Below are 24,676 nucleotides of genomic sequence, written 5' to 3' on the forward strand. Positions count from 1 at the left end.
CCTGCCCAGCCTCAACTTTGCCAAGATGCTGGCGGCTGACATGTATGTATCCTAAAGGTGACATACAATGGGTTATCTCCTCTAACACTCAACAGGAACCCCTCGATTCCCACCATCTTACAGATGAGGACAGACTGCAGTTCAGAGAAGTTAAGTGACTGGCTCAAAGTTACACAGTGGCTAGGTGGGGGGATTTACTAACACAGGGACTCAGTCCCAGAAAATGACCCAGGACCTGTACTGTCTGCCTCCAGACCCTGCTGCCTGGGAATTTTGGGGTACTTGTTGAATGTGTCCTCTATACTCATCCACATGGGGCTTTCACCCCCACTCCCATGACAACTTGCTCCATCAAACTGACAGCAAAACTCACCTTTGCCTCCAAGCTCTGAAAGAGTTTCGTAGCCCTTTGGCTTCGTGGGTAACGATGCGCCCTTCCCTTTCCCTTTCACACTCATGCTCAGGAATGGCACGACCCAGGTGAGAAAGGAAAAGTGGAAACTCACTTCCTCCTCCAGAAGGTGACATGTTTCCTACAGAAGGTGCATGGGGTACTGAAGGCTGCATCAGGAACAGAAATGTACTCTTCCTCCTGTAGCCACAGGCAGATAACTCTCCCTAATCAATCGATTGCTCCCCTTCTCTGTCTCTCTCTCTCCCCACTATTACAGGTGACTCCCCCCATCTGCCTGGTGCACCAGAATAAGTTACAGCTAGAAAACCAGAGGCCTAAACCAAGTCTTGGCCACTACGGACATTGAAGCAGATCATTCTTGGTTGTGGGGGCCTGTCCTGTGCATTGAGGGCGTTTAGCAGCATCCTTGGCCTCACACGCTGAGGCCAGTAGCATCCCTACCCCCGCCCCCTGCAAGTCCTGACACTCAAAAATGTCTCCAAAAGTTGCCAGATGTTCCCTGGAGGCCCAGATCAGTTTCAGTTAAGAACCACTGGTCTAAACAAACAGGCCACTTACACCAAGGAGCCCTTGAGGAAAGGCAAGTTCAAGAATATTTATCGTTGCTAATGGTAAGCTTTCTTACCCTTGAATAGGATTGAGCACTTACAAAGCTTTCGCCTTCTCATCCTCATGTTCCTTTCCTTCATTGTGTATATCACAGTTTCTAACTGTAGCAGAAGCTGTCAGTGCCTCCCTCAACATCCCCCAATCTTGGAACCTCATTCTGACTGTGTGTACGGCATAGAATTTAATTACCCTACCCACTGCACCTCTCCCCAGCAGCTCTCGACCAATGACTGGCAGGAGTTTGCGTATAAACACCCCAGCTCCCTTGTCCCTTGGGCAGGATAACTCTGGGGCTTGTGTTTTACAGTTTCCCCAAATTTCCCCCATGGGATTAAGCTCTAGCCAGCCATAATAGTAGCCAGCTCAGTATCGGTTCCCTGGCACCTAACCACGTCTGGCACTTGGTGGACACAATATTTCTTGGACACCAGATGGATGAATCCAATCTGAGAGGCTCTTGCCAGCTAGTGCAACAAGCTACCTCAGGCCCAGAGAGGGGAAGTGACTTGCTCAAAGCCACACAGCAAGTCACTGTCAGAGCTCAAAGTAGAATCCAGCTCACCTGGGTCTTTACACTGCTGGGCACTGCTTCCTGGCCAGCATGGCTGGGAGACAGGAGCCAGAGGTAGGAGCTTCCAACTCTATGGGTGAGTGAGGGCATAAAACTAACCAACTCCTCTTCAGTCTTCAGGATGCAGCTCAGCAGCTCCTGCACTGGGAAGCCCCCTCTGACCCACTCCAGCAGGTTGGTCACTCCCTCTTTGTGTCCCCAAACACTGCTACGTGGATCACTGTCATAGCAGCTGCTGCAGGACATCGAATCTCTTTGCTCATATGACTCCCCATTTGAACTTTGAGCTCCTTAAGATCAAGCAACCACACGTCTGGGGGTGTTCCCTTATCTGCCTCTCCACTGTGTGGCATAGGGTCTGAGTAGGCACTCAATAAATGTCTGTAGAATTACTATGCAATTATCGCCCTAGATTGTGTAGTATAATTTCTAAGTGCAACCAGAATTCCAGGACTCTCGGTGTCTTTCCAAACTAATCTTCACTTCTGAAATCATTTAGTTGCAGAGAACCTTTGGAGGTGCTGCAAAAGAGAGATGGAGGAAACAGAAAAATAATATTTGCCAACATTTGTGGAGCATTTTTTGCATACTAGGTATCTTTGTGTGTTATCGCGCTTACTGCTCAGATCAGCCCTTTGAGGAGGACATTGTTATCAGTCTCGATTTATGATTGAAGGAACCGAGGCTTAGAGAGATGAATGAATATTGCTCAAGCTCATTCAGCAACAAGAGGTGATGCTGGGATAGGGACCAGACAGCCTGACTTTGGAGCCGGTGCTCTCAGCATTCCTGTCTATCCTCGAGAAATTCCCAAGAGATTCGGCAAATAAAATGCAAATGTGTGAAAGTCCTTGCTTATTCTTTGACATCACAGCCTCATTCTCAGGCCTATGAGTCTGTACCGGGTAGAGACCACATCTTCCTCATCTTTGTTTCCTTCTCGCCCAGCACTGTGCCTAGCATACAGCAGATGCTAAATAGATGCTGGAAGATTATGTAGATGAACCCCTCCAGCCCAAGATGTGAGATATGCAGTCAGACCAGGTGAGGGTTGCGCGTGATGACTTGCAGGCAGCATGTGGGTCAGGAAAGGCTCTGAGGGGTAGTGTCCACACATGTCTGCTGTCCCTGCTCATCACAGCCAGAACACTTTCAGTCGTGTCACAGGTCAGCCCTTACTTCCTCCATGAAGGCTTCCTGACTGACTCCACCTTGTCTCTTTCACTTCTCAGAAGAAAAAACTTCTGTTCCTTGGCCCCTCTGCAGTTCTGTGCGCAGCGTATGGGAGCACGTGCTGCTCGTTCATTCCTTTATTCCCATGTTCATTCCTTCAGCAGAAGCCCAAGACTGGACCAACCTTAGAGATGGGAAAGATGCAACGGTTAAGGTCTTTCTGTTGGCGCTCCCAATGGAGAAGGTAGCAAAACATTTACTCCGTTCCTACCCAAAGACACCTGTGAATCAGGCTTTTTAGTTAATCTGGCACCCAGGAGGTTAGGTCCTGGCGTTGTCTTTCAAGAACCGGAATGGTCTGGGGGCTTGGTTAACAGAGAAGTACCTCTGAGAATCTTCAGAGGAAGCAGACAAGTGCTGTCCCATCAGGACGTCTGGGTTTTCAACATTGGGCTAATTGCTACATGCATGATAGCACAATTTTCTAGGCAGGACACCTCTCCACGCTTGAACCCTTCTGCTGCTGGGCCACCCCCGTGGTTGGGACGTACCCCAGCTGGCGCACAAGCATACCTAGACTGAGTAGCGTCCTTTCTACTCTCCCCACACAGCCCTCATCTCACTTGAATGTGAAGGTGAATTCTTTAGAATCAGGCACTGATTTTCATAATCTTTATATCCCTGGCACATAACACAGTGTCAGCATAGCAGATGCTCAATAAATGATCAATGAATTCAATTACAATTACTCAGCTACATCAGGGCCAAGGTAGTAGAATGTGCTTTCCCTTGCATGTGTAGAGACAGGGATTTATTGAATCGGGCACTGGGTAGGGTACCGGGTTATAGAAGTGAATAGGAGCTACACAGGCCCTGCCTTCACAGAGTTAACAGTTTGGTGGGAATGTTGGACAAGTGACCAGATAAATATATAGGACAGAGCATCCAGCCCAACCAGGGAGGTGGAAACATGGAACGGAGCATTCATTCCACCTTTAGGATTTACTGTGCCTTTGTTGTTTACTAGTCAAGGGGCAAGTCACCTCGACTCAGTCAGTCTCTCCCTTGGTCCCCACCCTCGTCAATGGCATCCAAGTGCAGTTGGACCATCTGAGGGTGGAGATGAAGCCAGGAAATGCAGCTCTTTCTCACCAGAATGAAACAGGCTCAGCGAATGACCAGCATAGGACCTAACTAACACCCAGGAAGGTTTGTCTGGAGAATGAATCTAGGGCTCAACCCCACAAGCGTGGCTGGGACAAGGCCCCAGACTAGTGGGCTGTCCGTGCCCCAGCTGGTGCCTAAGACGTGCAGTTTGTGTTTTGCTCAGACACTTGGTGGGAGGGTCAAGTATGGGGAGAAACTCAACCTGCATTTTCAATGACGAGCTGTGTGCCTAGCTCAAAGCTGTGTCGGGTCACAGGAAACCACCATCGGCCTGGCCAAGCTCTGCTCTTACCTCCAGGGGGCACCTTGCTTTGAAGATGTCCTGGAGGCTAGCAGAGGCCCTGCCCAGGCCACAGCAAGCCAGCACGTTGGCTGTGCAGTGGGGTACAAAGAAAGAGCTGAAAACACACAAATGGCACCCTCCTAAGTTTGAGAGCTTGGCAGGAGGCCTGGGTGAGGCGCCCAAGCCACATGGACTGAGCTGCAGAGTCCAAAACCCAAACGGTGTGTTTCGGGGGGTGGGGGGTGTCAGCCTCATCTCAGGTCCTTCTTAACACCCCTACACCACCTCTAGCTCTGAACTAAAAACGCCTGTGACCTGGGACAGACCTGAACCTGACCCCACACCACACACACACCCTCGGACCTCTGGCTGCCTTCTCCCTGTTAAAAAATAAGCCCCCAGTGAAAGCTCCACGTGCTGCTGGTGTGAGCGCCAGCAAGGCCCCCCTAAATCATCGCCGGCCTCCCCATTTCAAAGCGGAGCTGGAGGAGTGCCGGTGATTTCTGGGTGCCACGCAGATCACTCCCAAGCTCTGATCTATGGATTGTTTTGATTTCCTCCTTTGAACTCTTCCCATCCCGCTCCAGCGGCAGACAGAGATACTGAATTAAGCGACAGACACGTTGGAGACAATGAGCGCCGCGGGCCCCCTCGCTCCCCCCTGCTCCCCTCCCCTCTCCTCCCCGAAATTTGCAGACATCTGCTAGCTGGAGCCCGGCGCTGGAGCCATAAAGAAGAGCTGGCAGGAGAGTGATGTACGGCCCTGGGCCCTCCCTGGTGACTGGCGTTAACCTCCAAGGGAGAGGCGCTCACCCCGTTTCCGACAGAGCCCTTTGTTTTACACCACTCAGCAGAGGTGCCTCGGCCCAGGCTGAAGATTCAACCAAATTATAATGAATGATGCTCAGCGGCGCTCTGCCCCTAATTAGAACAAGTCGCACAGACATATTGTCTCCCGGGTTTCCTCTGTCCCGTTTCTCGCCCTCTCTCTCTCTGCTCACGACACATGGGCCCCATTAAACATTCTCGTATTTAATGTGGTTCCCTTAAATTACTTCTCAAGTTTTCGAGTTCCATTTAGAATTGGATTTTACTCTTTGGACTGTGGTTTTGATTTGGGGCTGTGTACATCTCGTCACCGCTCTTTTTCTCCACCTAGTGGAGACGGTGGGCACCACTGAGCAGAAGTACATCCTGCCCGAGGGCAGACAGCAGAGCCCTCGCCAATCAAGAGTGTTAACCAGGACCCTCGGCTCACCTGAGACTTCTTCTGCACTTTTCTTGGAAGAAAAAGAACTTAACCCAAACATGCACGGATGTCCATTTTATGACAGCCCAATCACCCCATCCCCAGCACAATAAAAGGGGGTGAGGACTTTCTAGGTATATCATAATTTATCCTGAAAAGAAGAGGGAAAAACACCTTCCTTGGTCTGTCCTGGGGGTCCGTACAGAAAGAGCTAGATTTGAATTCGCTTCGCATGATCACGCTTCAGTTTCTGCAAATTCCCATTCTGCAGAAAAGGAGTTTCCTCCCGTGCCAAAGCCAGAGAGAGGATTTACACTTGTGATACAAGTCGGCAACAAGCACAGAAGTCGAAAGCATATCTCGGCGGTTCAGTGAGCTGAAATTCCATCTTCCTGGGGCCTTTGTATGAGTAAATGTTACCCTGGGGGTCTGGATATAAAAGCACTAGTTATACACACCCGCACCCAAGATAGGGATCTATAGGGAGAGGGCTGAGAGGATTCCAGGGAAGATACCATCGACCACAGCAGCGGGCGTGTGTGAGGACAGATCCCACGCCCCGCATGTGTTCTCAAGCAGCAATTTGGAGTCTTTGGATTAGGAACATTCTGGGTGAAACCTTTGAATTGGAAGGGCTTTTGAGGCCCTCTGCTCCCCATCACCCCATTCCAGAAGCCCCCTAACGCTCGCCTGCCGGTGTTCACGTCGCGCTCGACTGCCCGAGGGCGGCCCATGGTGTCTGACAGCTGCTCCAAGCTTGTCATGGAGTGAGGTATCCATCTGCGTGACCTCCAGAAAGGCATTCAGCTTCTCTAAAACCGCACTCATTGGACAAACATTTACCAGGGAATGTTCTAGGCACTGGGGAATACAACAGCACACAGTTTCTTAAGCATTTCAAACAGTTACCTTATCTATGACAAGGTGGGTATCTATGACCCACCTCACAAATGAGCTCGTGCTTTTGAAACTCATAAGTGATCGTGATTTCTCTTGACTACAATGATCAGAAAAGTATTCTCTATATGGACGTACATTGGCTTTTCCATATCTTCTCTCTTTGGTTTTAGTCCTATCTCAGCGAATGGACCAACTCCTTCCTCGATGACGTGCATCCCTCTCCCAAGTCCTCTTGTGTCTGCTTCTCCAGGCAGAATGTTTTCCTATCCTTCAACCTCTCCTCACATCAAATAACTTCTGGAACTTTCTCCATCTTAGCTCGTCTCTGAGTACACTCCAATTGGTCCATGCCCTTCTCAAAATCTGGTGTCCCAAACCGAACGTGATACCCCAGGTGTCATCTAACCAAGAGTACAATGAGACGGCTCCCTCCCAAGAGGACTGAATTTCCGTTCTTCCATCTCACGTTATGTTGACTGCTAACAAGCACATCACACTGTTGGCGTATTCTGAGCTGCTGGTCATTTCGAAGCCGCAGATATTTTTCACATGATTTCCTGCCAAGGCAATCTCCCCCACTCCGTGTATTTGCCATTTGTTTTTTGCACGTAAAAGCCAGACTTTACACGTAGGCCTGTTAAACTGTGTCTTATTGTTTTTGACCCAGCATTCCAACCTGTCAGGACCACTCTGGGTCCTCATTCTGTCACCTCTGGTATTAACTCTCCCTCCCGGATTTGTGACATCTACACCTTTGATCAGTATGCCTCCTGAGTTTTCATCTAGTGATAAATCAGACAGGATCAAGGAGAGAGCCCTTGGCACTCGGCAAGAAACCTCTCTGAAGGTTGACATCCACTGTCACGAGTGGAACATGGCCCCTCTGAGCAGTGAAGAGATGCAGCTTGAGCAGGGCTCCATACACACCCATCTGTGGGACTGCCTTTGACTCCCCCTCTGCTGCCCCACCTGCTTCTGTCTTCTTGTTCCTCCCTCCTGAAACCTGCCTCTTTGTCTGCATCCACCTCTCTAGGTCTTCTTGATGACATTTCTTTTCATTTCTGCCCCATCCTATATCCACGTGATCCTCTCAGCGTCACCCAATCTCTCTGGGCAATAGGCCCAGGGTTTGTTGGAACTTCTCCTGCCCATCCCAGGGCTTTCTCACCCAGAGTGTCAGACTCTCAGCCCCAGCCAAGCTCAGGCCAATGTGCGACTTCTCTCCACCACCCCAACCGAGTTCAGCGCGTGGGCAGTGACATCCATCCAATAGTCAACACTTTGGATTCCAGCGGCAAATACGTAAAACCACTACTCTCATCCAACCCACATTTCACCATCTTCGCCACAAGGAAACCATGAGAGGAACTGTTAACCCTAGGCTGGATCGAGACCTGCAATGTTTAGGGCATACACCTGATTCACACACATAGTAACCTTATCAAAAGAGGAAATGAGGTTAGTTTGGAATAACTTGTGCTCAGTGAAGTCATTTTGCTTTCGACTGACCACCACATTCCTTCCTAAATGCTCACCCACCATCTGCTTCTTAATCTATTCTGTTGTCAAGGATCTACCTCAAACTCACTTGTCTGGAGTTTCCAGAAACAATCATTTTTCTCCTTTATGAAAATCAGAATAATCTCTGCCCAGTTCCCGATTCGGGCACCACCTTCTATTCTCCACAATTACTTAAAATTTACGGACAGTGGCTCCCCAATCCCACCGGAAAGTTCTTTCCACACCTCGGGATATGAGTCATTGGGTCAGATACTTGGACCCATTTGAATCCTGCTTCTTGCCCCTTTCTTATCTAATCTCTTCATCTCCCTTGAGCTCAGAGCCAGTCAGAACGCCTTGGGCTGCAGGGAGCAGAAAATCCAGGTTCAACTAGCTTAAACAATAAGGAAAATTGATTACCTCATAAACTGAGAAGTGCTAGGTAGAGGGACTTCAGGACTGGTTACTTCAATTACATCTTCAAGGACACCTCTCTACCCTTCTACTCTGCCATCCTCAGGTTGTCAATTCAATTTCCTCAAGGTCAAAAGATGGTCTTTGCATTTCTAATAATCCCATGCAAACACAACAATGGCCAGCAGTAAACGAAGGACTGTTGGTTCCATATATAAAATGGAAGGACTGTTGGTTCCATATATATATATATATATATATATATTTTTTTTTTTTTTTTTTTTTTTTTTTTTGCGGTACGCGGGCCTCTCACTGTCGTGGCCTCTCCCGTTGCGGAGCACAGGCTCTGGACGAGCAGACCCAGCGGCCACGGCCCACGGGCCCAGCCACTCCGCAGCATGTGGGATCCTCCTGGACCGGGGCACGAACCCGTGTCCCCTGCATCGGCAGGCGGACTCTCAACCACTGCGCCACCAGGGAAGCCCTCCGTACATATTTTAGAAGCAAGGACACTGTTTCAGAAACCTTGACAAAGCAGTCCTCACATCTCATTGGTCAGAAGTAAGTCTCTTGCCTATCCTCAAACCAATCAGTGCTGAGGGGCATGGAACCACACAACTGTCTTGGACAACTCAGAACTCATCCCTCAGACGTGGTGAAGGGATGTTAACACTTAAAAAGTCAGCCATCTACCAACAAGGAGGGAGGAAGTAACCACTGAGTGAGCTATCACTGTCTTTCCATGGACTTCAAACCTCTACATACTGTTTGTTCTTCTCTTTCTAGTCTGACATCCTTCATAGAAAATTTATATTTTCAACTTCTATTGATGTTCTCTGCCTTCTTATCTAATGTTATTTTCTTTTGCCCAAGCCATGGGTCTACACTTGCACTGTTTTTCTTTCACTAAACACAGCCCAAACAAAGACTTTGTATTGTCCTCAGAATGTCTCCCTCTTTAAATATGAGTTTATTCTGAGCCTTAGCTTTGCCGTCACTATTCCCACAAACCCACTCTACTCTTTGGTTCTCATCCTCAGGGTCCTGGGGTTGTATGTCTTTTTAAAGTCGGAGTTCACCCGAGAGCAAGTTGCACAGCCCCAGGGTGGCTTTAGTCACTCCCCCTTTTGCTCCTCCTTGGGATCAGCTCTGACTGTAGTGTTACAATGTCTTTTCTAGGAACATTCTATCTTCCTGTATGAAGTCATCAGCTACTGGACCGGACTTCTCTCTGAATGTTCAAAATGCATTATGATGGACATCACTATGTTGTCCCAGGGGCGCTATTTCCTTTGTGGAACCTCACCCACCATCCTCAACCCAACCTCCATTGCTGGGTGGCACAATGACCCAGGCTGGGTCAGTCATAGTATGTGCTCCATCTTGCAATGGTGATGGGTCCCAAGAAGAGCATGAGACCCAGCAAGGCCAACAAAAGATCTGGCCTGGGGCTTCCCTGGTGGCACAGTGGTTGAGAGTCCGCCTGCCGATGCAGGGGACACGGGTACGTGCCCCGGTCCGGGAAGATCCCACATGCCGCGGAGCGGCTGGGCCCCTGAGCCATGGCCGCTGAGCCTGCGCGTCCGGAGCCTGTGCTCCGCAACGGGAGGGGCCACAGCAGTGAGAGGCCCGCGTACCACAAAAAAATAAATAAATAAATAAAAAGATCTGGCCTGCATTGAAAAATAGAGAGTGAGAGAGATAAAGAGCACTTTTCCACCTGGGTTATAAATCTGAAATTATAGGCAACTGCCTTCCCACCCATCTGCAGAGGCCAATACACAGAACCAAGGGACGAGACAAGAGAGATCAGAGTAGCCCTAACTGTCTTGTTTGAGCTCCTGACTACAGCAATGCCTGAAGCCAGTCACTCATGGGCTTCCTAGTCACAAGGGCCAGTCTACTCTCTTTTTCTGTTTGCCAGTGAAAGTGCCCTGCTTAATACAGATGTTTGCCCTCCTAATGCCTGGGGCACATGTTTGTGGCCAACACCCTCTTCTTCACCCTCACCACCTCCAAGATTACAGCATCTCTTTCTTCCAAGGCTCCCATAATTTTCATAGGAAGAGCAAGGTCATCCCTCAATGTGCAAAATGCCAAGAGATAGCATTCTTCCTTGTCTCCTTTGTCTTTTCAGAGAAGATGTTATTTGCTACGCACAGTGAAAAGACTTTTGCCAAACATTGGGCTTTTAGGATAATGAGACCTCCACCCGCGGCAGATGACTTGCAAGTTGGAAGTCCTCACGATTTCTTTGCCTGTATCTGTGCCGGGGATCAGAACTTTTTAAAAAACCATCTGTATTTTCCGTTAGTCCATGTGTTAGGGAACCTTTGACCGAACCTGCCCTCCTAGGCCAGGCACGATAATAACCACTTGCATGAGTTGTCTCACAACAAGAGGTCCCGGTAAGGAACAGGACTGCTGCCAAAAACTAACCAGAAGAATTCGGGAGGGGCCAAAAGGAGGAAGGATATACCAGTCCATATGCCCTACCAACCTCCCCAAATCCATCTTGTTAGAATCCATCTTGGCTGAGAGATGCCACCAGGATGGACCCTGAGTCAGACCAAATATAGGCCAAGCAAGATGATTGGCCACAGACAAGCCGGAAACTAATCTCATTACCATAAAACCTGAGACGGTGAGCCATGTGGCCGAGCAGTTCTCCTGGGTTCCCTTACCCTGCTGCTCTCCAACGGGGCACCCCTTCCCAATAAAGGTTTTCGTTTTGTCAATATGGGTGCCTCCTCGGACAATTCATTTCCCAGTGTTAGAGCCCACTCTCGAGCCCTGGAAGGGGTCCCCCTTCCTGGGACACAAGTCGTCACACGTTCACAAGACCTCAGACTCTGCAGACCTCTTGGGTCTGGATTCTCACTCCATTCCCTACCTGGGTAGCCTTGGACAATTTGCTTTACCTTTCTGATCACTGGTTTCCCCATCCATAATGTGGGGACTGTAGTGAAAATTTTCACGATTTTTATGACTACAGTGAAAATTAAATGAGATATTGCATGTAAAATGCCTTGATGATACCCACCAATAGAAAAAAAAGCAAAAAACATTAGCAAAAATAATTATCATTTTCGTATTTCATTACCCAAGTTTTCTACACTGTTCACCCTCAGGTAAATTAATTTTCACACTCCTTGTTTGTACTGGGTAACTCCTCCCTGCCTTTGCAAGAACTCTCTCTCTTTTAAACCGGTTGCATCCTCCCATTGTTGAACAAGCACCATCCCAACAGGTGTCCAACTCTCTGAAATCATATTTGCCTCTTCCTGTTACATGTCAAGTTCGCCTTGTTTCTCTACTCCATGTGCTGGTGCCCAGACCCCTGAGCATCTCTGCTTCCCTGTTTTCACCTCTGTTTCCTGTTACCTTTGCCTGAGAGGCTGGCTCTGAGCTTGTGCTCAGTTTATGGACCATCTTGCCATTTTGTTTGCATTTCCCCTTGCCGCATCACATAACCGAGGTTTAAAGCCAAGTACTTATCCTTGGTATCCAAAACAACACTCACACAAGTGGAGAAACAACTCCAAATGAACATGGAGCATCTTTCCTTCATCTACCTTGATATGATGCTTTACCTTGTCTTCTCTCTACTTTCTACCCTCTTCCAAGCTTTCCCCCATGTGCCCCAAATTCTTGTTTCTAACCAACATACAAATGTTTTAGCTGATTCTTTCTTTTTCCTTGACTCATACTATACTATTTCTACAGGGTCTTACCTTCAATCCCAAACTGCTTATGTAGACATTTTCCTGAATAAAACAATTTCTTTCTTAAGAAGACTTCTGGTTCAAGACAAAAGAATTTTTTCATTCACTTGTATAATTTACAGCATTTTATCTGAGACTTTTTTCTCCCTCAGTTTCAAGTATTTTGATCGGATAGGCAAGTCTCCTTCACATATATTCTTTTTGGTTTTTATGACCGGCATTCCAAACCCAGATCATCCTTCTGTTATCTTAAGCCATGGGCTCAGATACCAAATCCTGTTTTATTTTACTATCCGTAAAGGGCCCTGATTCCTTCTAGTTGAAAGCCCTAATCTCAGGAGAGAAAAGAAGATGAGGGACACAGAGATGGATATGCCTCCTATATCTTCAAGTAATTCAGTTTCTTATCTACAGTATCAAAAATCCCAATAGTTTGGTGGCCCAGACATCTACTCATCCCATCAGTGATTTTCAGGGAACTCAGTAAGAGTAGGTAGCGACAGTGGTTCTGATGGTTGTTGGCAGGTTCTTCATCACACCTGACACCCAGGTCCTACACAGAATACTTTCTGATTAAGTCATGGGAGCTCTACTCATAGAAAACGCCATATCGTGTCTTAGGGGAACAGTGCTCATCACTGTGATGTACCTGTCTCTCCTTGGAACGGTGAGTTCACCCCTTCCACTTGCTTATACCTGTTAGTGTGCCGGTGGGTGAATTTTGAGTTGGGGATTTTTCAGAATCTCTAGAATTACCCCCTTTGATGCTATACCTGGTTTAAAAGGCCCTTGTAAAGAGGCGATGTGAAGCTGAACTGAGAGTGTACTCAGATTTCACCATGGTAGATAGTAATATTTGGGCCAAGACCCAAAACACAGCACCAGTGGTGGGCCACGGGGTCACTCATAGGTGTATTCATTCACAAAGAGTACTTCAGATCATTTACGGGTGCAGGGGCTCCAACTGGGGCAGCCCAGAGAGTCTTATCAAACTCTTTGGTACTGCCAGAATGGATTCTTACTGGCTAACCACGGATGTCAAGGCTTCTGTACCCAGAGGATGTACCGCAGAGCCCATATCTGCTGAGGGACCATGGGCCTATGGAGAGCACTTCCAGGACAGTTTCTACTTCTCTTTCTCCGTGAAGTCACCTTATTATACCCTCTTAGGTGTTGACCTGTTTAGCAAAGTCCCAGCCTGAGCCTAAGCTATGTCTGTAGCTAGAGACTAAGATATGACTCCAGGATGTTCTGGAGTCCCACCAGAAGTTTATTTATTCACACAAAAAGTTGAGGGGGACTAATGCCTCACCCTAAGAGAACAGAGAGTGGGGCAGAGGATCACAGCCTAAACAAATCCTCTTACTCAGGGGAAAGGCGGTTCTGACAGTAGCATAGCATCTGCTTCTGTGTTTTGTCTCCTGGCCAGCCTCCCTCATAGTCTCATGCCCAGATCCTAGAAAATGAGTCACTATGACTAAAAATAAAAAGAATTAAGGTTGCTGAAATTCTGTATCAAATCAAGGCTACTATCACAAAGCATACCAAAAAATAGGTCTCCCTTTCCTCATCATAGTGCAACGCACAGCAGTAGTATGGAACCCATAGAGATGATTCAATGGAGGCATACGGTAGTCAACTTCAAGATGGTTCCTAAGGATCCCGCATCTCTTGGTATTCACACTTTTGAATAGTCCCCTCCCATATTGCATCAGGGTTGGTCTGTGTGACAAATAGAATATGGCGGAAGTTATGGCACACCACTTCCAAGGCTAAAGGCCACTGAAGCTTCCTCCTTGTTCTCTCTCTAAATCACTCGCTCTGGGGGAAGCCAGGTGCTATGCTATACAGACACTTTTGAAGTGCTATAGAAGAGTCCATGTGGTGAGAAGCTGAGACCTGAAAATGAGAGTCATGTGAATGAACCATCTTGGAAGTGATTCCTCCAGCCCTGACCTGAGAGACTGCAGCCTCATGAAAGACCCTGAGCCAGATCCATCCAGCTAAGCCATTTCTGGGTTTCTGGTCCTCAGTAACTGGTGGGATTAAAACATTGTTTTAAGATGTGAAGTTTTGGGGTAACTTGTTACACAGCAATTGATAGCTACCACAGATTTTGGTACTAGAAGTGAGGTACTATCATAATAAATATCTAAAAATGTAGGAGGGGTTTTAGAATTAAGCAGAAGGTGGAAAGATTTTGAGGAGAATGCTAGTGAAAGCTTGAAGTGCTTTGACAAATCTGTTTGCAGATGTATGATGACCTTTGAGGAGTCTGCAGCTGAGGACATAAAAGAGACTGAGAAAAATCTTATTGGAAAGTGGAGAGGAAAAGGGATCCTTCTTATATAGTGGTAGAAAGTTTGCATAACCTGCAGTTATGCAGAAAGAAAACATACCTAATGAAGTGGGTCTAGCTAAGGAAATTTCTAAGCTATGTATTAAAGATGATACCTGGCTTCTTCCTGTTGCTTAAAATAAAATGTGAAAGGAGATGGATAGGTTAAAAAAAAAAAAAATGACTGTTAAGCATGAAAAAGCCAGAACTTGATAGTACTGAAAATTTTCAACCTCCCAAGATGGCAAACAATGCTGAAATTAAGAAATGTCTTCCACACAGTGATTAATTCCAGGGCCCTGCAAGGGAAACATGTAGAAGATGGAGCCAAGGGTGTGACAGTAAAGTCCTTTATTGAGACCTCAGAAAGCTCCAAGGTAATATCTCAGAAAGCTGTTCAGTCAGAAGAGAAATCCCTCTAAAAAATTTAAGTATGTGTTCACAGATACTCTCAATAAACAATAGAGTCTCTAAGAGGTTTAAGAATATTGTCCCTCAGCCATTTCCTCATAACCCCACTGACTTATCTCAAAGAGATTTCTGGGTGTAGCCTTTTTCTACTGTAATAAACCCAATATTGTTCACAGGAGACTCACAAAGTTTTTTTAAAAATTATATTCGCAAAAACACAGCCAATTTGGACTGAAAGGAACAGAACGGTACAAAATGAAAATGATCTTTAAACCTCTCCTCACAAATTCTGTCAGGAAACAGGCTGAGAAAACTATACATCTGCAAACAAGACTACATATCGTGGAAAAGTAAGGATGACTCAGAGTTAGAACCAAGACACCAGAGGGCAGGGCAAAGAGCCATGAAGAATTACTCCCAGTCAAGAGTAAGACCAACACATGTCCAGCTATATTTCAGACTTGCCATGGACCAGAGTTCTTTTTGCCTTCCATTTTTTCCCATTTTTGAACAAAAATGTCTATGGTGGTTATCCTATGCCTGTCCCATGATTATATGTTGAGTGTGTGAATTCACAGGTCTTTGTATTTGAGAGGAACTATATTTAAGAAGTTGAATTTAAGGAATTGCACCTGAGAAACCTCATCAGCTCCTTATTTAGATGACAAAAATTCCAGAATTCAGACTGATGCTCTGATGGGATGATACCTGGGGGGCCTCGGGTGGGAGTGAGTATATTTTGCATGGGAGAAGTACATAAATAGCTCATGAACCGTGGGTTGACTGTACTGGTTTTTAAATGTCCACAGATTTTTTTATACTCTTCCCTTCAATAATTGAAAATAAATTTCCCTCCCCTTGAGTGTGAGCTAGACTTAGTGACTCAGTTGTAATGAATAGAATAAAGCGGAAGGGATGGTGTACAACTTTGAATACCAGATCATGAAAGGCACCACAGCTTCCTCCTTGCTCATTCCCCTTTAGATCCTTTGCTCTGAGGGAAGCCAGATTCTGTGTCGTGAAGACACTCAGGAAAGCTGTGGAGATGCCCACGTGGTAAGGAACCAAGGCCTCCTGCCAACCCCCATGTGAGTTGGCAATTTTGGAAGCACATACTCCAGCCCTAGTCAAGCCTGCACCTCCTCTTGATATCCTGACTGCAACCTCATGAGAGACCCTGGGCCAGAATTACCCAGCTAAGTCACTCCTGAATTCCTCACCTACAGAAACTGTGAGATAATAAATTATGGGTAGAGCCCCTCATCTTCCACCCTACCGACCTACACTGGACATGTAATATGAGAGAGAAATAAATTTTTATTGTTGTCACGTGCCCGTTGGCCATCTGTATGTCTTCTTTGGAAAAAATGTCTACGCATGTCTTCTGCCTATTACTCAAGTTCTTTGTTTTTTGATATTGAGTTGTATGAGCTGTTTATATATTTTGGACATTACCCCCTTATCAGTCATATCATATGCAAATATTTTCCCCCATTCAGTAGGTTTTCTTTTCATTTTGTCAATGGTTGTCTTTGCCGTGCAAAAGCTTTTAAGTTTAATTAGGTCCCATTTGTTTATTTTTGCTTTTGTTTCCTTTGCCTTAGGAGACAGATCCAAAAATCATTGCTGTGACTGATGTCAAAGAGTGTCCTGCCTATGTTTTCTTCTAGGAGTTTTATGGTTTCCAGTCTTACATTTAGGTCTTTAATCCATTTGGAATTTATTTTTGTATATGGTGTGAGAAAATGTTCTAATTTTATTCTTTTGCATGTAGCCGTCCAAATATTTATTGTTTGAAACAACTGATATTTGAAGATTGCTTGTAACAGCAGCCTAACCTAGTCTTGGCTAACTGAAACACTAGGCTTTACCTCACGTTAAAGCACAAAGAAAGCCCATATTCAGAAAACTACCGCAAAGTACCTATATTCCACAGGTGTCTCAGTAAGGTAATAATGCTGCTTGGCTCTCTGCTGGAAATTTTCTCCATGGCTTGGATTTCCCGTGCTCATGGAAAAGTCTGCTTAATGAGAATAAGACCTATTCATTCCCAAGTTGAGTGGTTCTCAATTTTTAGTGGGCATAAAACTTCCTGGGGAGTTTGATATTAAACAGTCCTGGGTCCCACCCCCAGAAAGCCAGCTTTGGGAGGTCTGGAGAGAGGTTTAGGAATTGGCCATTTTAACAAGAGCACCAGGAGATTCTGATGCAATTGGTCTTCAGACCACACTCTGAAAAACTCTGGGCAAGTACATAGTAGAGAACCTGCTGAGGGACAGTAGTTATCAATAAGGCAAAGTCGAGGCAACACAGCCTAGTGGTTAAGAGCATGGGTGTTGCAATCGAACAGAATTGGGTGAGAATTCAAGCTCTGTCCCTCATTATCTGTGTGACCCTGGGCAAGTTACTGCATTTCTCTGCACCTCCATTGTCACATCCATACAGTGGGGATCCATCATTAACTTCCTTAGGATTATTGTGAGGATTCAATTAAATTGCGTATTTAAGTTACTCGGAGTGGCACCTGACACATCGTAAACGCTCACCAAATAGAAGACGCCATTAGATGCAGCGCAGCTCCTCAGAAAGAACGCGAAGGGAGGAGTTAGAGGGCCAGCCTCAAGCTCCACCCCACGAGGATTAACTAAGACGAAGCCGTGTGACATGCCCAGCACCCAATCCTTCCTGTCCACTCTCTCTCCCAGTGATGCTGCTGCAGTTCATACATGCAAGTTCCACCTCACAGACTCCTGGGTTTCCAGGTTTCCAAGCCACGTGGAAACACACAGCATCCATAATGTTCTGTTCCTGGTCTCATGTAGCTCTGTGCCATTGTTACATTAAATACCATTGCAGAGGCATACTATAGCACTTTCGGGACAGAAGGGATCCTAGAGGCCATCTAGTCTAACACTTCCCTACACCCATTTCACAGAAGAGAACACTGAGATCCTGGAAGATTAAAACGTGTGAGGAAACTCCCCATCTCGTGAGTGGCCATGTCAAGCCTCGAGCCCTGTTCTCTGAAGTCCTAGCCTTTTTCCTTCCTAGCAGCAGTAGAGTACTGTACTTGGTGTTTGTCTGTGCATTTGAGGAAAAAAAAAATAAAAACAGGAATTGAGAAAGGGATAGCTTTAATTAGCGCAGAGGAGGCATGGGCTGTGGTGGGAGGTAAGGGGTAAGGAAGTTCCAGGCCACTGCCTGTGCCAGGCTCCAAGTTCCAGGTGCTCCTTTTCTTGGGGCCCAGCCACACAACATTCGTCACTGCAGCCTTGGCTGGAGAACATACCTCGCTTGTGGGCTAACATCTTAGGGGCTGGGAGAGAGGTGGAAACCTCGTGGAGAAAGACTGGGTTCTGTGCCTCAATCTACTGGGGATTCATGGGGAAACTAACTGGAAAGACAGAATGGTGTAATGGAAAGCTCATTGGACTGAGATTCAGTTAATTTCTCAATTCTGCTACTGATTTGCTGTGTGACCTTGAGCCTATCCCTTAACCTCTCTGTGGCTCAGCTTCCTCAGTTATAGTAAAAATAATAACAATTCTAATAACTACTTAGTCAATGTTAGAAGAAACCTCAAAGAGAGTCTAGTCTAACCTCCTATTTGATTTATAAGAAGCTCACAAATTCATTGTGCAAGATCCTCGACACACGTGAGATAATAGTGAAAGGTGGTTCGTACATCCTGGGGTCTAAGGATCAAGTTGAACGAAAATGGCCAACCACACACTGTTTCCTAGGGTCCAGAGGCTGGAGATACTGTAGTAGCAACCATCTCGGGGTCAATGGGATTCTTGAAGACAGAGGGAGAATGCTCTCAATTCCTTTGTCAAGAGAATTACATCAACAGATGCCCTGGATAGAGAAACCCAGAACGCAGAATGGGAGAAAGCCCATTCGGACGAAGGGCCCAGAGGGCCCTGGGAGCTGACCCTGCACACCTCCAGGGAGAGGCCAGGAGGTAGCCGTGTCCAGGGCGAGAGCACGTGGAGGAAGAAAAGGCAAACTAGTAGGCTCTGGAGTCCCAACCATCCAGAACCCATTGTGGAGCAGGGCACCGGGCTCCATACAGCGGAGCTCTTCCGCGGGCTGAGCGGAAGATGGTGGGGAGCTTTGTTTTGGTTTTGGATTTCGCCAAATCAAAAGAATTTGGGAAATGGTGGAAATTGTTATGCTGAAACTCAGACTCTGCCAGGTTGGCGTAGGCCTGTTTATAAGTAATTTAATCTGAGGCTGGGAGGAGCTGCAGGTGTGCACGCCCACACAGAGTCACACACCTGTGCGCACACACGTACCTTCTGCACAGGCCGGCGGCAGTGGGAGGCCCGATCCTCGTGTTGATTCCTGAGACAGTGGCCAGCACACGGGCTCCTGGCCAGTGTTCGTTCATCCATTCACTCCAGTGTTTACTGAGTGCTTACAATGCATCAGGCATGTGATAAGCTCTGGGGATAACGTGGGGAGCCCAGCAGAGGTGGTCCCTCCCTTCGCAGTGCTTACATTCCAGCAGCTACATCACTGATGGGAATGCAGATCACACACCCTCTTGTCCCAAGCCTAAGCAGAGAAGCAGGGTGGAGGTGTGATTAGGGAAGAGATTGTTGGAGGAGAGCAAGGAGCTACGCGGCAGACACCATCCATGCTTCCTGCCTCTGTTATCACTCAGGTAGTAGTCAGGGACTCCCTGATCTTGGGGATGGGAAATACCTACAGATCTAAACCAGTCATGACCATCTCATTACCTTGGCCTCAGCATATAGACGTGTGACCCAGTTCCGGCTAACGAAGTGCAAGAACTCTCCTGGGAGGGCTTCCTTTCCCAAATAAAAAGACAAAGCCCTTCTGCCCTTCCCCTTTCTTCCTGGGATAGGACCAAATGCCTGGAGGTATACACACCATTGTAAAATCCTAAGGCAACATGTCAACAGCCTAAGATGACAGGACTAAAAGAACGTGAGCAGTTGACATCGCCCCAGAGTTGAACTGCCTTCCTCAGGACACTCATCAGGTGAGAACAAACAAGAAACAAACAACAAAAAAAAAGCCCTATTTGGGGCTTCCCTGGTGGCACAGTGGTTGGGAGTCCGCCTGCCGATGCAGGGGACACGGGTTCATGCCCCGGTCTGGGAGGATCCCACATGCCGCGGAACGCCTGGGCCCGTGAACCATGCCCGCTGAGCCTGCACGTCCGGAGCCTGTGCCCCGCAACGGGAGAGGCCACGACAGTGAGAGGCCCGCGTACCGCAAAAAAAAAAATCCCTATTTGTTGAAGGTGCTTGTAATTGGGTTTTGTGTCACTAGCAGCTGAAGGCATTCCAGAAGGGTCCTAGAGAAGATGTTATCAGTATCATCGTGGGAAAGCCCTGGTGTGGATCCCAGCCCCGGGAAGGTCATTGTAAAGAGCCAGAGCCAGGAAGTGAGGAACCAACTAACTTCTCACTTAAAAGTGAGAAGTGGCTCCTGGGCAGCCTGTACGCTGTCACGTGTTGAGAGTTATGTACGTGGGGACAGCCTTTCCTCCCTGGAAGGGCTTCAGCACCAAAACTCCTTTCTGAAGACTTACCAGGTCATTCCAACACTAATTTCTTGCTCATTAATGTAAGTTGGTACTCTAATAGCATTTGGAGGAGCCATGAAGGTAAGATTTAAAATCCAGTGTGTGTGTGAGTGTGCGTGTGTGTGTGTGTGTGTGTGTGTATGTGTGTGTGTGTGTATGACAGAGAGAGAGAATGTATGAGAAGGCAGTTCCTATTTAAAAGCTGCCATTGCTTCACGTCTAGTAAGAGGGGCATTCAACTGCCTGGGCTGGAATCTAACTACTCCCTAAGTGTGTGACATTAAGTTACATAACCTACACGTGCCTCACTTTTCTCATCTGTATAGTGGGGGTTATTATAATAGCCTCTACTTCATAAGCCTTTAATTAATTCATTTAAAACTCTTAAAACAAGTACCTAGCACAGAATAAATCCTTGAGCGATATTAGCTAATACTATTAATAATTTCACTGATTCTGAGATGCACATGATTTCACAGTTTTAGCATCTCTGAAATCATGATGTGCCTTTCAGAGGATGGCATGTCATAGATAATTGGAAGCATCATTTTTTTTCTTTCTTGATGTTGCATTGACTAATGATTTATTTTACAATCTATAGCATCTTATATTCAAAGATATGTGAAATTATCATTGGAGCAGATCTCCTTGTGGTGAAAAGGACCACTTGAGTAGTCCCATAGGCATAAGATATATGAAACAAGAACGCACCTCATTGTCACCAAGGAAGGCGTTTTGGAAGCTTGTCGAAGGCCACTCTGCCTAATTATCCCTTGTTTGTGGAACTCAAAGACTTCTAGTGAAGTGATGGACAGATAAGAATAGGGGACTAGCAGATCCAGACGGAGGATGATGCTTTCTTGGATTCAGGGTTATCCAAATATCTGAAGAATTGAGATTGTGCAGTGAGGTCGCCTGAGCAGAAAGAACAGAAGTATCTCCCAAGATGGAGCTCTCCAATGGGAGGGGACAGGAGGGCTGTTACCCCAACCAGAACCAGAGCTGAGACTGTCACAGGAGGACAAGTTTCCCCTGCACCTTATGTGGTTCAGGGCGGTCTGGCCCTCCACCAGCCTCTGGGTGTCATGCCTGCATCTAATAGAACCCCCAGCAAGGCTGGGTCTGATAGAAAGAAGTATTTGGGGAGCTGCAGCTTACCTTGGGACAGTAGACACTAGGAAGGAGGGAAGGGCGCTCCTCTGATGGGGAAACAAGGGCTATAGTCAGTTTCCACCTAAATAACAAGAGAAGGATGGCCTTATTTTTAACTTAAGCAGGTAAAGCAAGTCATATGAGTGAAATTATTATTAATTAATAATAATTATGGATAATATGACATTATTATTAGCAGGAGCCAGCATATCAAGCGCCTACTATATGAGAAGCACAGTGTATACACACACAGCTAGTGTAGAGTAAATGTGATCATGGGATTCATTTGACAGATGAGAAAATGAGACCAGAGAGGTCAATTCACTTTCCCACAATCACACAGCTGGCATGTAGCAGAGCTCAGGTTCAAGCTCAGCTTGGCTGACTCCAGAGCCTGAGTCAACCATGATTCGTGATAGAAGGTGGAGTTTCTTCTAATGGCAGTGTTCCAGTCGATTCCTGACTGCAAAGTTTGCTGGGTGGGTGTGGCTTCTCCCCTTCCCGCAGAGACTCCATCACTCCTTCGGCTCAGTAAGCATTGTCAGGGGTTGGCTGTGGATGCAGTCCTGCCTCGGCGCTCCTCTCCCAGTGCTCTTCCTGGTCAGCTCTGGCTGTCGTAACAAAATACCGCAGACTGGTGGCTTCAACAGCAGAAATGTATTTTCTCACCCTTCTGGAGCCTGGGAAGTCCAAAACCAAGTTGCCAGCAGGGTTGGGTTTCTAGTGAGAACTCTCTTCCTGGCCTGCAGATGGCTACCTTCTCCTTGTGTCCTCACATGACAGGCAGAGAGAGAGAGAGGGTGGGGAAGAGACAGAGACAGAGAGAAGAGAGATCTCTCTCTTCCTCTTCTTATAAAACCACAGTTCTGTCAGATTAAGGCCCCAACCTTATGACCTCATTTGACCTTAATTACCTCCTAAAGACCCTATCTCCAGTTATGGTCACATTGTGGGGTTAGGGCCCCCACAATATGAATGGGACAGGGGCACAAGTCAGTCCATAGCAAACAGTTACCTTATTCTCATATTCTTTTTTTTCTTTAACTGAAGTATAGTTGATTTACAATGCTGTGTTAGTTTCAGGTGTACAGCAAAGTCAGTCTTGTATTCTTTAAAAGAAGGAAGTTTTCCATGAACATCTACTCCCAGGTATTTCCAAGACCCCAGAAGTTTATTTTATTTTATTATTTTATTAATCATTGGAAATCTGTTGCTTTTGTTCTCAAATTTTATTTTTTATACAATTTTTCAAGGTTACTTTCCAGTGACAGTTATTACAAAACATTGGCTATATTCCCCGTGTTGTACAATACATCCTTGAGTCTATCTTACAGTCAATAGTCTGTACCTCCCACTCCTACACCCCTATATGCCACCCCCCTCCCCACTGTTTGTTCTCTGTATCTGTGAATCTGCTTCATTTTTGTTATATTCACTAGTTTATCTTATTTTTTTAGACATATAAGTGATATCATACAGTATTTGTCTTTCTCTTCCAAGTCCCCGGAATCTTAGATCTGAGAAGAGTATTTGAGAAAATCAAGTCCAAACTCCTCATTTTACAAATGAGTGCATGTGACTCTGAGATATTAGGGGACTTGCCCAGAGCCACATAACTAATTAATGGCAGAGCTGAGATTAGAACCAGGTCTTCTGATTCCAGTGGTGTAGTGGCATATGTTGCTGGGCTTTAAAGGAATGATGATGGTGATGACGATGTTTGGAGCCCCTACTATGGGATAGGCATTGTGTAACTCCCTTTACATACCCCATCTTATTAATCTTCACAATAGCCCAGTGTAATGGGTATGACTGTCCACTACTACAGATGAGGAAACTGAGGCTCAGAGGTGAGGTACCTTACTCAAGCACACACAGCTAGTTGGTGGGGGGCGGCAGAGTTTAAATCCAAGATTGGATCCAAAGTCCATGCTCTTTTGGTTTCACTTGTTCTATTTCCATTGAGCAAGTGAGCACCCTCGTGGGGCCCAGGGAGGTAGCTCTATGGCTATGAGCCAAGATCTGGAGCCAAGTCAAGGTCGTGGACACTCGGGATCAGCCCAGAAGACCAAAGGGCTGCCAGGGGTGACAAAATGAAGAAATGAGAGGAAAGAGAGAAACTGGAGACAAACCTTAATGGCTTCCCAACACTGCCATTGTCTGGCTCAGGGAGCTCCTAGTCCGTTTGTTTTTCCTAGGGCGTCAGGACCAGTCTTTTCCTTTACCTTCAAGCTTGACATCCCTTTATAGGTAAACCAACCTTGCAGACAAGCACAAACCGTGCCAGTCCACCCTCCCCTCAGGCTGCAAGGGAAATGAACTTGGCATTCTACAGTCCTCACCTGGCACGGATCTCCACACAGCCCCGGGGGGACTGGGCCAAGGCTGGGTGTCAGGCTGGTGGGCTATTGTCTGGAGCCCTGAGAGGGGGGAAAGGAAGCCGGCTCGCAGGAGAAAGGTGAGCGGCTGGCCCCGGCCCAAGAATGACGGGGGCCCCTGGTTCCCGCTGCCCAGCCCCGCTGCCCTGGCGGGGAACAATGCGAGGCACTGTCAGGAAGTGACACTAAAACGCCATTCCCCTTATACCTCCTTCAGCCTCTGGCAAAAGGAGGTTCCCGGAGGGAATATTTTTAGTTTGACAAATGAAAGCCTGGGACCGAGGACAGGAGGGATTAAGGGAGCTCTTCTCTGACACTCCTGGAGACGGGGAGATGATGAGTCAGATACAGAGGGCTTAGGCACGACTTCTCAAGACATTCCTCAAGCATGAGCACAAGCCAGCCGCGCGGATTCCTCCCGCCCCGCCAGCCGGCATCGGGAGGGGGGCAGGGGGCCCGGAGCGGCTGCTCTCCGGTCGTGTCTTCCCTTCCCAGCGGCACATTGTTGGACAGCAGCTTCTTCGGGGAATCAAAGCGGCCGCCTGTGCTGCGTTCCCGACCGGGAGTCAGGAGGCATGGGTTCGAGTCCAGCCCTCCCCACTTGCTGGCTGTGACTCTTAGGTGTCCTCACTCTCCCTCGAAGCTTCAGTTTCCTCATGTGTAGACCGAGAGTACGGTAAGGCCTCAGAAAGATGATGAGGCTGTACCTCTGAAAACAGCTTTGAGAATGCAAGCGCTCTGGACACTTGATTTTCCTGTCTGACTCCCAGCACCCGGTGTACAGGTGAGCTGGAAATCTCACATCAGAATAACAAAACCAAGATTTAACCC

The sequence above is a fragment of the Pseudorca crassidens genome, chromosome 19 (genome assembly GCF_039906515.1).
Source record: "Pseudorca crassidens isolate mPseCra1 chromosome 19, mPseCra1.hap1, whole genome shotgun sequence".
NCBI lineage: Eukaryota > Metazoa > Chordata > Mammalia > Artiodactyla > Delphinidae > Pseudorca > Pseudorca crassidens.